The sequence below is a fragment of the Podarcis erhardii genome (genome assembly GCF_964252035.2).
Source record: "Podarcis erhardii genome assembly, chromosome: 8".
In the NCBI taxonomy this organism is placed as follows: Eukaryota; Metazoa; Chordata; class Lepidosauria; order Squamata; family Lacertidae; genus Podarcis; species Podarcis erhardii.
This window is the reverse complement of record NC_138499.1, coordinates 60,286,486-60,301,115: the sequence shown is the minus strand read 5'-3', so window position 1 is coordinate 60,301,115 and position 14,630 is coordinate 60,286,486. Positions and strand designations below refer to the sequence as shown.

Here is a 14,630-nt window from a genome sequence, read left to right as displayed (position 1 = left end):
CCCTGCAGGTGTAGACCGGCAAGGTAGGTATAGCGACCTGGGGACGTTGTAGGGAACCAACACCGACTTAAGCTTGTTTGTGTTTTTTTAAAGAGCATATTGGCGCGGCCTTGGTGGAAGTTAGCCGTGGGGACTGGAGGAGAAGTGCCGCGGAGCTTTCCGGGAGCTGCTTGCTCGGGCAGGCGCTGTTCTGTAAGGGGGCCCCGGTCTCGTTGCTCAAGAACAAGGCGCGGTCGGAACTCGGAACATCTTCAACTTTTTGCGCACGTGCGCACAAAGGGATCATTTGGCGCCGCGACGCGCTCCCCCTCCTCCTTGGGGTTAACAACGCCTTTCCTCGTGGTATCCAAAACAAAGCGCGCGCAGGCCATTGGAAAGAGAGGAAGAATCAGTCTACCCTTGTGGACTTTCCCCAACTTCCAGGCTCGCTATGATCCACATCCACATCCCCTTCCCCCACCCCGCTTCTAAGACTTGTTTGCTGAGGGGTCTTAGTTTTTAAAGAGCGAAATCGTTACAGCATGGCATGGAGGATGACACAATGCAATAGCGGAGGCGGGGGCGGGCGCCTTAATTTTTCCTTTTGTGTCCTTTTCACGTCTCCGCAACGAGGCACCCGACTTGGGTAAAAGTTGCAGAAGCGGGATCGACGTGAGAAAAAAGTTAAGCGCAAAGCAAGCCGAGCTCTTGGCTGCGCCTTTGTTTGGTGCCGGGGGACGCGAGGAACGGGCGGCCGGCCGAGGGGGAGCCACTTAGCTCAGATAGACGGACCCGCCGCAAATGCATTGTTTTCTCCTCCTCCCCCCCCCCCCGCCGCCCCATCCAACCGTTTGGAAGAGGAAGGAGGAGAAAGCGGAAGGGGTTATCCTTCTGTCTCCTAAGGTGAGTTGCGTTTCTCTTTTGTGGAGCGCCGCGAACTTTAACCATTCTTCTCTCCCCCCCCCCCCGCATCTTCCCCAAACCAGCGGGACCTTATAGCAGCAAAAGTTTTCTTTTTGTGTGTTCAGTATCCCTCCTCTCCCCAGCCCGGCCTTTGCTGTGTGCGTTAGTTAGGAAGCTGCAGCCTCAGTGGCAGGCAGTTTAGTAGTCTGGGATTAGAATGTGCTCTTGGCGTCCGGGTGTGTTTGTGTACTTCCCCTCCTTCTCATTGATAAAAACATGGAGCAAGTGGAAGGAACAGGCTGGGACTGAGACTTGTTGCTTTTGGGAGACGACTGAAAACCATGGTTTGTAGATGAGAATGGAGGCGGCGGGGTGGGGGTGGGTGGGTGGGAAGGACTGTTTTTGGCTTTCTTCCCTAGTCCCCACACTCTTTGCGTTCCTCAACCCCCTTCCCTTTCATTTTGGGAAGTGGCTCCAGCAGCCCCTATTCAGGGAGGACAGGTGAAAAGCTTGGCGAGCCCCTATTATTATGGGCGGCCGGGTGCTCTCCTTCCCACCGCTCCCTCCCTCTCGCTGTGCAACAGGTAGAGAGATGTCAAAAACTGGTTGCTGCCAAGCTGCTTTGCGCGAGGACGCTTTTGTTCCCCTTGGCTGGATGGAGACGTTTCCAAAAGTGAAAGGGAAACGTGTTAACCCTACATCTTGATGGCCTCCCCTATCCAGCACCTCCCCCCCTTCACTTTGGGTGTGAGGATATCTTTCCCATTTTCGGAAAATCAAGACCTTGTTCTTGGGAATCGTAAGGGGAGGGGGCTGGGAAGGGGAATCGCGCCTAGCCCGAATACCGAGGGGAATTGTTCTCAATGACCGTCAAGGGGAATCCAAACAAAGAGGTGCATCTACCGGAAATAATGATTTGAGAGATTCTCCTCCTTGCCCCCTCCCGCCTCCATTAAAATTGTTTTTCTGGGAGGCTCAGTTAGAGGGAAGTTTTGAACTGGAGGCTGTGATGAGGCGCAAAGGGAAGTCTACGAGAGGCTTCTTTTTGGGGGGGGGGAGAGAAAAAAAAGTTGCAGGGCAGGATCTGTTCAAAAGAAGAAGAGAAGGCTGAAGTTAGACTTGAGGTGCTCTTGGATGGGGGTGGGTGGGGAGAGGGAGGGGGAGGGAGGGAGGGAGGGAGGGAAAGGGGGTGAGAGGGAGAAACCTGCTGCCGCTTGCTGGTTCTTTGTCTGCTCAGGGAACTTGAACAAAAGAGGAAACTCGGATGAACTCTCCATCTCCCCTTCTGGGTTTATCTGGTCTTTTCAGCAGTTTATTCAGACTTCTCCAACTTCTCCCAAAGACTTTGCAGAATGTTCCAGCTACTCCTCAGAGAGTCCTGGTTTTTAATTTTAATATATTTTAATATATTTGTTTGGTCTTAAGTTAAGAGAAGAAGGAAGGTGAGTTACTTCTGCTATATCTCTCTCCCTCTTCCCTTTGTGGCTTTGTTATCAACTGAAAGTGTTAAGTGGAAACTGCGTTAGAGAGGTTGGGATGTGTGCATCAGACTAGTGTGGAATCCACTTGGGTCTGGATGTTAAGACGCTGGGGGTATGATGTTGATTTTGTTAATGCCTGCGATTCTGTCAGTTTGGATCTGCTTATGTAATGCAGTTTGGCGGGCACCAAGGGGGGGAGAGACTGCCTCTTGCTTGAGATATGGATTCTCAGGACAGTGACTGGGAAGAGTGTTCTTTTGTGACTGGGGGTGCTGGCTGAACCAAGAACGGGATGCTGAAATGATCAGATTGAAGGGAAGGTGGACATTTTGGAAGGTGTGGTCTACATTGAATCTGCCTGGGTGAGATGCAGGTGAATGCTGGTTCTTTGTTGATGTGTGAGTTTGTGGAGGCATAAATGTAAGGTAGGTACCAGCAGAAACTTCTCTGCCTCTGTAGAACTGGAAAGCTGTTTGGAGTTGGACCATTAGGATAGCACATTTCACTGTTAAATGGGCCATTATTAAGATGGAAGTTTTCGGGCTACTTTCCAGTATACTTGTAAAAATCTTCTGTTCTTTTTGTTTGTTTCAAACCTCTGGCATTTCTCCCCTTTTGTTAAGTTTTGGTAACTTACATTATATTCCTGTTTGCTCTCTTATTATTATTATTTAAATTATTTGTCCTGAATTTTTCTGTTTCTTTCAATAACCACTTTTTTCTTAATCCCATTGTTTCCCTGCTTTTCCTAGTTGCTGTGTTCCTTTTGATATATGGTACCTACCATTCTACAATATTTTTCTTATACACGACATTTGTTTTGCAGTGATATCTGCAGGCATGTCTTCTTTTAATACTTTATTTTGAAACAGACTCTTACACTACAGAGTTACACTAGTTTAATCCTTCTTTCCTCCCTGGGGAATCCTTGAAAATTTAGTTCCATGATGTGGACTAGAAATCTTCAGTGCGATTTTGTAGAACTTGTAGAACTTCATGTTCCAAGGATCTTTGATGAAACCATGCTAGCTGGATTGGTACCAAAACATTTTAAGTTTGTAGTGTATATCCGTCCTTCATTTTCTCCTCACTTTTCTCTCACAAATGTTAGTAGATCCACAGGAGAGCCTGCAATGGGCAGATTATTTCCTGTCATGGCTGGTCTTGTTGAACCACTATATCGTAATTCTAGCACTTGGATCTAGTACTGGAATGACAAATGCTGGATCTAATGTGCAGTAACACACAGGCCTTGTCTATGTAGGAAATTCTGGAGCACATTCTGAGTATTGTAACCACTGATAGAGCCAGGCTGGTAAGATCACTAGTACAGATAAAAGTATTGGCAATCTGGTCACTGTGTGACTAGGCCTTCATATGAGTCCAGTTGTGTGATTCCTGTACAAGTTAAGGGCTAATGTTAGGGTTTGAGAGTGTAAGCTGTAATGCCAGAAATACTTACAAAGTTCATTAAGCTCAGCAGAGCTCAGAACAATAGAGTACTTCAAGAATAGAGCTACAAAGGAGAGACGGTGGGAAGAGAAATAGAGAAAACAGCCTCCTAACTTGTACCACCTCATATCTCATATTTTTCAACTTCTCCTGTTCCTGTATTGTTCAGTTTTCTTATTAATTTAATCTTATTACTTTAATTTTTGCTTACATCTTTGTTTAATGTATTTCACTGATTCCCTACTAACTTTCCTACTCCATTTCTTACCTGAGTCCTTAAAGCTATTTCCAAGGGCTTTTCAACAACAATAGAAGCTTCAAGCCTATAGAAATAATGTGGGGGTTGTGCAGTTGCTATTATGATTTGTAGTTGAGGAATTGCACTTAGTGCGTATTTGGGCAATGTGCACTTGTTCTACGCCTAAAACTCAAGCAAGTTATGAAAAGGGAAGTTGGCCATTTAATCGTAAGTGCTAAAGGTTGTCTTTGGTTTTGGGAATCAGCTGTGAAGTGTGGTTAGAAATCTTAAAAACAAAACAAAAACAAAGATCACCTAGACTTGTACAGAAAAAAACCCCTGTTGGATTAGGCCAAAGGCCCATCTAGTCTAACATTCTGTTCTCACAGTGGCTCATGGGAAGCCTGCAAGCAGGACTTGAGTGTGACAATACTTCCTCCACTTGTGCCCATCATATTATTCAGAGGTATACCACTTCTGAAAATCTAGGTGACTGCTTAGATTCTAGAATAAAGACAATCAGTCCTTTTTGGTTAGATAACTATTCCTCATGCAAGTGCATGCTTTCTGTTGGATTTTATACTCATAGTCAACACGACTGCAACAACAACAACAACAACAACAACAACAACAACTTGTCTTTTTGGTGCTACCAGACAGACTCTTCATTTTTTATTTTGCAGCAAGAGACTAACGTGGCCACCCCTATCGAAAAATGGTAGGGCCACAGTTTCCAGAAGATAAGTTGTAACCATATTTGGGAAGAGAACTGTGGCAAGTTTAACCATGTAGTTCAAACAGTGTTAAGTATGTTACACTACAGTCAAATGTAGCAAAGCCCCTTTCTCACTGCAAAGCACCCCTGGAGGCACTGTTTTGCATGGGAGAAGAGGTGAGAAGGAAGGGAATGCTTAAGCCAGGCATAAGCAAACTTGGCCCTCCAGCTGTTTTGGGACTACAACTCCCATCATCCCTAGCTAACAGGACCAGTGGTCAGGGATGATGGGAATTATGGTCCCAAAACAGCTGGAGGGCCAAGTTTGGCCATGCCTGGCTTAAGCCTTCCCTGCTGGCCCTCTTGACCCTGAAGATCCTCTCTGCAATCTGTTCCTTTAGTGTCTGCTAGTATTGCAGATCCATGTTTACCTAGCAAACATGGGTCTGGAAAATCACAGGGTTAGAAATTTAAATAGGGATGGGAAATTTCAGGGGGAAATTGATGGGGGGAAGAAAGTGATCTGAGCAACTCTCTTCCTTCCATCTTTTCTCTGATGCACATTGCCCTTTGGGCTTTGTTATAGTGTAATGAAGTTATAGTGTGCCTTGCGGCTAAACCTACAGGAACAGAAAACTTTCAAATGTATGCAGATTATAAAGTCAGGAGAGCATGGTCTTTGGGGGGACACATTTCCTCAGAGTGGTGACGGCTTCTTGTCTGGTTCTGCATGCCATTTCATCATCTATCACTCCATGCTGAATCTGCATAAGGGTTGAGTTGCCAGTCACTTTAAACCAGGGGTCAGCAAACTTTTTCAGCAGGGGGCTGGTCCACTGTCCCTCAGAACTTGTGGGGGGCCGGACTATATTTTGGGAAAAAAATAATGAACGAATTCCTGTGCCCCACAAATAACCAAGAGATGCATTTTAAATAAAAGCACACATTCTACTCATGTAAAAACATGCTGATTCCCGGACCATCTGCGGCCGGATTTAGAAGGCGATTGGGCAGGATCCAGCCCCCAGGGCTTAGTTGGCCTACCCATGCTTTAAACAATCTTCCCTTTAACAGGCATTTAAGAGTAATGTTTGTAACTCGTTAGATTTGTGGGCCCACTTGTAATTGCCTAAGAGTCTAGGATGGTATCCATTTGATACTCTTTTAGTGATTGTGTCAGTCTTCTTGTAATACTTTGTGATTTATGCAAACAACAAAATTTGTGTTTTACTGTGCACCAAACTCAAATCATTATTTGAATAGAAAGGTTGGGAAACGTCTTTGCTGTAGTTGCTAGGAATTAATGGGTAATGATAAGTTGTAGGAGGTAAGATTTAGAAGTTCATTGCATGTGGAAAAACCCTATTGAGGAAAAGTTGCTTCTGTAATACTCCTAAAATGGGTGGTGCTTAATAGTAAAAGTACAGTGGTTGAGATAAAATGGGTTAGGCTGCAACCCTCGATGCCTTTACCTGGGAGGAACTCCCATTAAGTCCAGTGGAGCTTACTTCTTAAATAGGCACACATAGATTTGCACTGCAATAAAAGCTTCTAGAGCAGTGGCTCCCAATTAGCTAAGTACTGCAGACCCTGTGTTTTTCAAAAGCCAAGTTATGGACACCTTACTTCTGAGAATTTTCATATCTCTATAGCATTGGTAGCTTTTGTTATGTGAATGGTGCCACAGATTCCCTGGATAGTTTATGTGAACCCCTTGAGGTCTGCGGACCCCCAATTGGGAACCACTGTTCTAAAGCAGGGGTGGCTCACCTGCTGTTTGGGGCTCTGGTTTACCTTCCCCACCAAGCATTTTTCTGCCCCCCACCTAAGCCCTACCAGGTTTTGCAGCAGCAAAAAGGAAAACTACACAGTAGATTCTGCACTGGGGTGGGCAGAGCACGGTGCTCTGATGGGGATGCAAATCACCTTGTGTGTGCAAATGGTCACACTCATCATTGGCATGTGGTCCCCTAGAGCACCCCTGTTCCAAAGGAATATCAGGAGTGTTCTGATACTTTCATCTTTGAACACAAACGAGGCTTACAGGAGTCTTCCAGCTAAACTGTAAGCATGTTTAGGTGAAAACAGACCCTACTTAAAAATCAGTCGGACTTAATTCCAAGTATGTGTGCTTACAATCACAGCTTTAGAATTGTTTTATAGTGAAAGTGTTGAAATGTGCCAATACCAAAGCTTACAAGCTTTCATTTCTATTGAATAGGTAAACTGTGTGAATATCTCTGAAGCAGGATACCTGCCAGCAAGCTACGTCTAAATCGGTATCAACCAGAACCAGACAGATGCCATGTTTTATTAACCTTCTCATTGTGGAATACAGTGTAAACCAAAGAAGACACTAATACTTGGATTTATAAGTTGTAAGAATTTCTCCAAATGGAAGCTGGTGAAAATTGTAGTTGAATGGCTTGGTCGCCTCTGTGATTCAGAATAAGGTATGTGTAAAATAAACAGTGTTGCTCAGAATAAGTCTTACTCAAGCACTGATTTGATGCCAAATTTTTGATTGCTCCTTTAACTATGTTATGCATGTCAGTTATGTGCTCCAAAATATGTTCGTTTGTTAAATGCAGCTTCTGAAATGTTGAGGCATGTATCAGGGGTGGTCCTCCAGATGTTGGAATCAATCAGTCCCAGTCGGCATGGTTAATGGTCAGGGATGTTTGGAGCTGGAGCCAGTGTGGTGTCAGGCTAGAACCAGGGAGAACGGGGTTCAAATCCCCTACTCAGCTTTGTAGCTCCTTGGACCATTCACTGCCTTTCAGGCCAACCTACTTCGCGGGGATGTTGTGAGGGTGAAATGTGAAGTGGTACAACCATCTATGCTGCCTTGAGCTCCTTGGAGGAAAGATGGGATAAATAAATAAACAATAAACATCTGGAGGGCCACAGGATCTGTGTGTGTGTGTGTGTGTGTGTGTGTGTGTGTGTGTGTCCCCATCTGTCTGTCTGTCGATCACTCTGGATCTGGCTGGCCTGAGCCTTGTTGGTCCACAGTGACAAGAAGAGATTCTTAACTGGTTACTTCAGAGGGATCAGGTGGTCTAGGTCAAGAAACATATTGTGACCATAGACTTGACCTTCCCAGTCTGAGCAACTTGTCACAGACTCATTTATTTCCATTACCTTATAACACATCACTCGTCTGCTGCCTCTTTGTCTTTTCCTGCCTGCCCTGGAACCCAACCTTCAATGTGACTTGGGCCACATCGCCTTTTTGGACTCTTGGTTACTGTTTTCAATATTACCTCCTTTGACCCTGCTTGGCCTTACTAAAGTGAAACCTGGATTGGGTGTTGCTGTTCTTAAAAGGTGGTTAGGATCTCTGGACTTTGAATATGCCTTCTTTGGGTATCTTTCCCTCCACAATCTAAAATTTGCTGCAGGCTTTTCTTTTAAGTTTGTTTCGTTGGATGCTTTTGTGGAAGCCAACCATTTGTACATATTATGAATGTCCACTTACACAGTGAATTAGGCTATGGCTTTAAGTGGTCATTGTGGATACTATGGGGGAAAAGATAAGTATTTGGGTGAAATATTAGTGTTGAGAATAGATGCATTTTTTTTGGATTTGTTTAAGATTGGGTGAATGTTAAATGCATGCCTCTAAAAGGTATCTCAGATAGTTGTGATGTTTGCATTGGCTTTTGTCTTGTCAGTTTTGTATGCTCTGTTTGTATTTAGGGCACAGTTAGTGCCATGAAAATAGTTGCTTTTGATATGCATATTTTCTCCCAAAAGATTTGTTGAGGTCTGTAAAAGATGTAGGGCAGATAAGTATGCACTCCTTAAGAAAAAGTGTTGAGGATGGCTGGTTTTTTTTAACATTAGGGAAAGAAAAATAATCTCTTGTTTTCCAAGTTGTAAAGAGAACTTCAATTTCCCCCTCCCAAATCTGCATTATATTGAGGGTTTATTAATAATAATAATAATAATTTATACCCCACCCATCTGGCTGGGTTTCCTCAGCCACTCTGGGTGGCTCCTAATTGAATATTAAAAACACAATACAGGATTAAACATTAAAAACTTCCATTGCCAGGGCTGCCTTCAGATGTCTTTTAAAAGTAGGATAGTTGCTTATTTCCTTGACATCTGATTGGAGAGTGTTCTACAGGGCAGGTGCCACTACCGAGAAGGCCCTCTGCCTGGTTTCCTGTGGCCTCACTTTTCGCAGTGAGGGAACCGCCAGAAGGCCTTTGGCACTGGACCTCAGTGTCCGGGCTGAACGATGGGAGTGGAGACGCTCCTTCAGGTATACAGGATTGAGGCTGTTTAGGGCTTTAAAGGTCAGCACAAACTCTTTGAAATGTGCTCAGAAATGTACTGGGAGCCAATGCAGGTCTCTCAGGCCAGTGTTACATGGTCCTGGCGGCCGCTCCCAGTCACCAGTCTAGCTGCCGCATTCTGGATTAATTGCAGTTTCCAAGTCACCTTCAAAGGTAGCCCCATGTAGAGCGCATTGCAGTAGCCCAAGTGGGAGATAAGTACAGCATGCACCACTCTGGCGAGACAGTCTGCGGGGCAGGTAGGGTCTCAGCCTGCGTACCAGGTAGACAGCTGCCCTGGACACAGAATTGGCCTGCGCCTGCATTGATGTGGTAATTTCTCCCTTGTTGCTTCATGGTGCTTTTAATGTTAAAATTGAGGAACCAGGCAGCTCCTTCCCATGCAAATGTTACTTCCCTTTTCAGCTCAAGTTGTACTTAAGCAGAAGATTGAGGTGTGTATTGAAGCTGCAAATGGAAGCTTGTGTTCCCTTCATCCCAAGCATTTCCCCCAATATTTTGGTAGTTGCTTGGCATTGTGATGCTGATGATACTGATAATGGCTGCATAGGAGTGGAAGGGGGATGGGGGCAACCAAGGAGGGGGAGGCACTTTGACCAGGAAGACAACACTGCATAAAGAAAAGGTTGTATGAGCAACCAGTAAAGACAAAATGGTTGGTCTTTAGAAAGTCTAACAATATTTGAGTCTAGATTAACAATGCAGATAGTAAATCAAAAGCAATAAATAAATAAATCTGACTTTATATTGTCCGTAGCTGTAAATTTTGTGACTTAATTTCTTCCTTAAGAACAGCCATTCACATAAAATTTACCTTTGAGTTACTTCAGTTTTAAACATCAGCATAATCTTCATTTTGCTTTTGAGAATATGGGCTAACTACTTTAAGCTACTATTGCTTAAAGCATAGCTTTACAAACTGTGTGTTGAGACACGCTAGTTGAATATGGGCAAACTATGGTACTACTACTACTTCTTCCTGTAAAAAAAGGTCTTACTCCTATTGGAACAACTAACAATTTAATATTGTACACACTTACATGGGAGTAATTTCCATTGAACTTCCTATGACTTACTTCTGAGTAGACATACATAAGATTACACTGCTCCAAAGAAAAAAGTTTGAAACATATAGGCTGTATCAATCTGCTTCAAACAGTTAATTTATTATTATGAAAGAGGTTACAGATTAAGTGGTGATAGGAAACATTGTGTTTTAAGTTTGTTTGTATTATTTTAGGTAGTGGATTTCTGTATCCTTCTACAAAACAATGTTCTCTTAAAAAAAGAAAAACCACTCCATAAAGCACTCCATAATGATTCACTGTAATTAGTATGAATTATGTAAAATGGCTGTGGAACTAATATGATTTCAACCACTGAGAATTTCACTGCAAGATTGTTGGCTTTTGGAATTGGTATGGAAGCTGGAGAAACTCCAAATTCTTCACCACAGTGGTGCTATTTTTTAAGATTAGAGACTTGCTTCATTGCTTTTTCGCCAGTGGCAAATCTTGTAAGAGCATGCCTGTCTGGGTATAAGTTCTGCTCCCCAAATAGGGAGGGTTCCTTGTCAATAGAAACCTTCAGAATCAGCACTGAATGAAATAATGTTTTTGAGAACATTTTTAATGGCAACTGCTTTAGAATGTTTTTAATTGTAAACTGCTTTTATATAGTTTTTTTAAATAGTAATTGTTTTTAGAATGTTTTAACTGTTTAGCTATTTTTTATTTGGAAACGTTGGTGTGTTTGCCACCCTGGGCTCCTTTGGGAAGAAAGGCTGGATATAAACTAAAACAAGTAATAATTAAAAGAATTTGTTCTGAGCAAAGCAATTGGGTCATGATGCAGTGATTGTGTACGGTCTCATAGAACTTACATGTTGGTAACGTTAATTTTTATTAGTAAATTAGTGACAAGTCAAAGTGCTTGGTTTCGACTGGATTGGGGCCTGCGTGTTTGGATTGGGGTCTGTGACTTAAGTGAGTACACAGCTTGGGGGTACTTCTGGGATCCTTTGCTGTCACTTGAGGCTCAGGTGACCTTGGTGACGTGGAGTGCCCTCCATCAGCTTCATCTGGTGGCCCAGCTGTGCAGCCATGGCCCGACCACACTGACTGCCAGTTAGTTTCTGGGCCCAAGTGCTAGTTTTGATCTATAAAGCCTTAAGTGGCTCAGGGCCTCAAAGATCACCTCTCCCCATATGAACTGATCCAGACACTGTGATTGACATCTGAGGCTCTTGTTTGTGTGCCTCTTTCATGACAGGTCTGGAAGGTGGCAACACAAGAAAGGCCTTTTCTGTGGTGGCTTCCTACTTGAGGAATGCTCTCCCCAGGGATTCGGCGCCAGGCAAAAACCTTCTCTTCCAGGCTTTTGACTAATTAAACAATCTATAGCCTTTTAAACTAGGGGATATTGTTTTTGTTTTTTACAATGGTATATATTTTTGTATTTCTATATTCTAAACCTCCCTGTGATCCTCAGATGAAGGACGGTATAGAATTTTAATTAACAACAACAACAACAACAACATAACTGGGCATGATGCATTCCAGTGATACTATAATATTTTCCTGTTCTTACTTTCCTGTTATCAGGTTTGTTTGTTTCTAAAGCCAGAGTTTCTAAATCCTAAAGGCTGAATGTTTCAGTCTGACATTCCTGTTCAGTACTTAACTTCTTTCTCAAAGTAGGCTATAGGATATCATATAGATATGTATAAAATTCCCATCTGGCTTTCTAGTAAAAGGACTTTTGACATGGCTTATCTGTGTCAAGGACAGCGGAAATTAAATAGGAGAGCAATTCACTGTCTCTTCCTCACTGCTGTTGTTTCACTGCATATTTACATTTGTGCAGAGGGTTAACACTAAAATGGGGAGGGATTTGCATTATGACGGCGGTGAAAGAGTCTGTTTCTTATAGGTTCATGGTAATAACATGCCTCTAGCATTCTTACTGTGGTCTGAGATGTTGGAGCATCCTTCCTGTACAGTACCTTCCACCTCAACAGGATTAACAGAGTCAGGCTGTGAATAAACTGCGAGGCCAAGATATGGATCTTCACCTTTGGTGGGGTTTATTTTTCTCATTTTCACATCTATTTTTTCTTTGACACATCTGTTTAGGGGTTATAGTGTTCATATAGTGTTAGGGTTTATAGTGTTCTTTATTGAGTGGTTGGACATTTTCCTGAAAGATCTGCAGCAAAGTTTGTTTGACCTTGGGAATTGTGAGGGGTTAGGAGGCTGGTTCTTCCAGCTGGCATTTAGGGCAGGCTGGGAACTAATTTGGAGGCAGGGTAGGGTAACTAACCTAAGGCACCTTTGGGTGAAGTGCTTCTGACCAACCACTTTCCATTGCTGCCTGACTCAAGGAGATTATTAGTTCAGTATTCTTGGGATCTAGTGGAGCCACCCTGCTGAATGCTGGGCAGCAGGGGCAGGTTGGGGAAGCAAGCCTTCCCCTGAGCTCAACTTCATGGTGAGTTGGCAGTGAAAACCTCACTTCAGTGGATTGGGTTTGAGTGGGGGTAGTGTTGCCCAATAATTGAGATAAAGGTATGAGGATGCTCCCCCCCCCATGCAAATTCCTTTGTCTCTGTTACCTGCTCTCTTGCTGCAGGTCTTTTCCACTAGCTAATAAAGTTGTGATATTTGCGTTTCTTGTGAATCTTTTCTCCGGGGACATGGATACTATTGAATTTTGAAGCCCATAATTGGGACTGATTCTTATACACCCTGATGTCTTATATGAATGTCACTGCCTTCTGTTATGGAGGCCTAACCATGATCTGGACCTGTTTTAGATTCACCATAAAATTTTAACATTTTGGAATCTGACCCATAATGTATCTTACCCAAAGGTACCTTCTTACCTTTGAATTCACCTGAAAAACTGAGTCTGGGTTATGCTGCAGCTGACAGCATCCTTGGAAATAAGTGTTTTATGTTCTTATTTGTTTTATATTGTTAAATTATTGTTAGTGATCAAATAAATAAACATCTTGTTTCTCTTTTGCCACTATAAGATGTTCCATGTCTCATGGTGGTAGTGGAGATTTAGATGTTCTGGAAGTATATTGGAATATTTCTGTAACTGTTTGTTGGAATGACATTAAAGATGTGGATTTTGACAAAACTCATGATTCTATGATTCATTGTAGATTTTCTTCATATTACAATTTGGACTCAGAAATAGATAGTAACACAGGTGCCGCTGTGGTCTAAACCGCAGAGCCTAGGGCTTGTTGATCAGAAGGTCGGCAGTTTGAATCCCCATGACGAGGTGAGCTCCTGTTGCTCGGTCCCTGCTCCTGCCAACCTAGCAGTTTGAAAGGACCTCAAAGTGCAAGTAGATAAATAGGTACCGCTCCGGCGGGAAGGTAAACGGCGTTTCCAGGTGCTGCTCTGGTTCACCAGAAGCGGCTTAGTCATGCTGGCCACATGGCCTGGAAGCTGTACGCTGGCTCCCTCGGCCAGTAAAGCGAGATGAGTGCTGCAACCCCAGAGTTGTTCGCAACTGGACCTAACGGTCAGGGGTCCCTTTACCTTTATTTTACAAAGTTCAGATGGCATTTCAAAGCTTGCAACTGACTTCTGATTCTAATAGGCATGAAGGGACATCTGCATGGAAGATGTGCTGAATGACATGGGCTGCTTTACTCTGTTTCCTCCCTGCATTTTTTTCAGTTATTCTGTCTCCCCCACTACTCATTTCTCCACTAGTCAACACTGGAAATGAACCCAGACCTGTGTGTATGTGTGTGTGTGTTTGCATTTATTGGAGTGGGAAGTACGTCCATGCCCTCTCTTTGTGTGGCTGCGCTGATAGGTTTTCAACCAATCTGTAGTCTTTGTAATGTTACTGTCTGCGTATCTGGTAGCTGCCAGTTTCTATGTACTTTAGGCTTAACAAAGATGTCAGTTTTGATTTAATGACAAACACTTGTTAGCTTTATATACTGCAGTTTTTCATGAACTGAAAATCTTGCTTAGTTTGAGACGCTTAGTTTGCGTTTAGAGCGCAAGAAGAACTTTTACTTGACTGTCATGTACTGAGTTTTCATGGTCTTTTTTGGGGGGGGAGTTGTTTTTTCAGGTTGGGAATATGTTCTGTTCAATAACCTTAACTCTGTCTACCACCTCTCTACCCCCCATTAGCTGGGTAAATATCCTAACTTTAATAAAAAGGGTGTTCTGCTTTCTTCTTATATGCTTTGCTTAAGTGGGTGAAAGGACTAGAATATCAATAACCATTTGATTATGAAGATTCTTCCTAGTCTTTTCCTAAACATTTTCATTAATGTGTGAGAAAGGGATGTAGTGGCAGATTGACTTATTTCCATACAGAAAGTTCCATGCTCAATTTTGGCATCTCCAAGTGGGCTGGAAAAGACCCATGTCTGAAACTCCCTGAAACCCTAGGGTGGTTTGTCTGGCTAATTCATTACACATCTTTAGGTGCCCATTGAAAGTGTTCCTCTTCAACAAGGCCTTGGGTTGATTAGCAGTCCTTTAAAATGTGTTTATGGGAGGGAGGGTTTTTGT

The 14,630-nt window shown here is 43.2% G+C and overlaps 1 protein-coding gene across 10 annotated transcripts in view; it reads left to right on the top strand.

Moving 5' to 3' along the window:
• Nucleotides 1–240: 240 nt before the first annotated feature.
• Nucleotides 241–14,630, top strand: part of LOC309348353 (uncharacterized protein) — a 336,443-nt gene continuing 322,053 nt past the window's right edge. For 2 of the 10 annotated variants that reach the window (XM_081873505.1, XM_081873500.1), the window contains exons 1-2: nucleotides 245–882; nucleotides 6,990–7,221. The gene's annotated coding sequence lies outside the window, so the exon portion shown is untranslated. Of the gene's footprint in view, nucleotides 883–1,043; nucleotides 1,227–1,450; nucleotides 1,467–2,193; nucleotides 2,325–2,576; nucleotides 2,789–6,989; nucleotides 7,222–14,630 lie in introns of those variants that run through there. The other 8 variants (XM_081873501.1, XM_081873502.1, XM_081873506.1 and 5 more) reach the window with 8 other exon arrangements.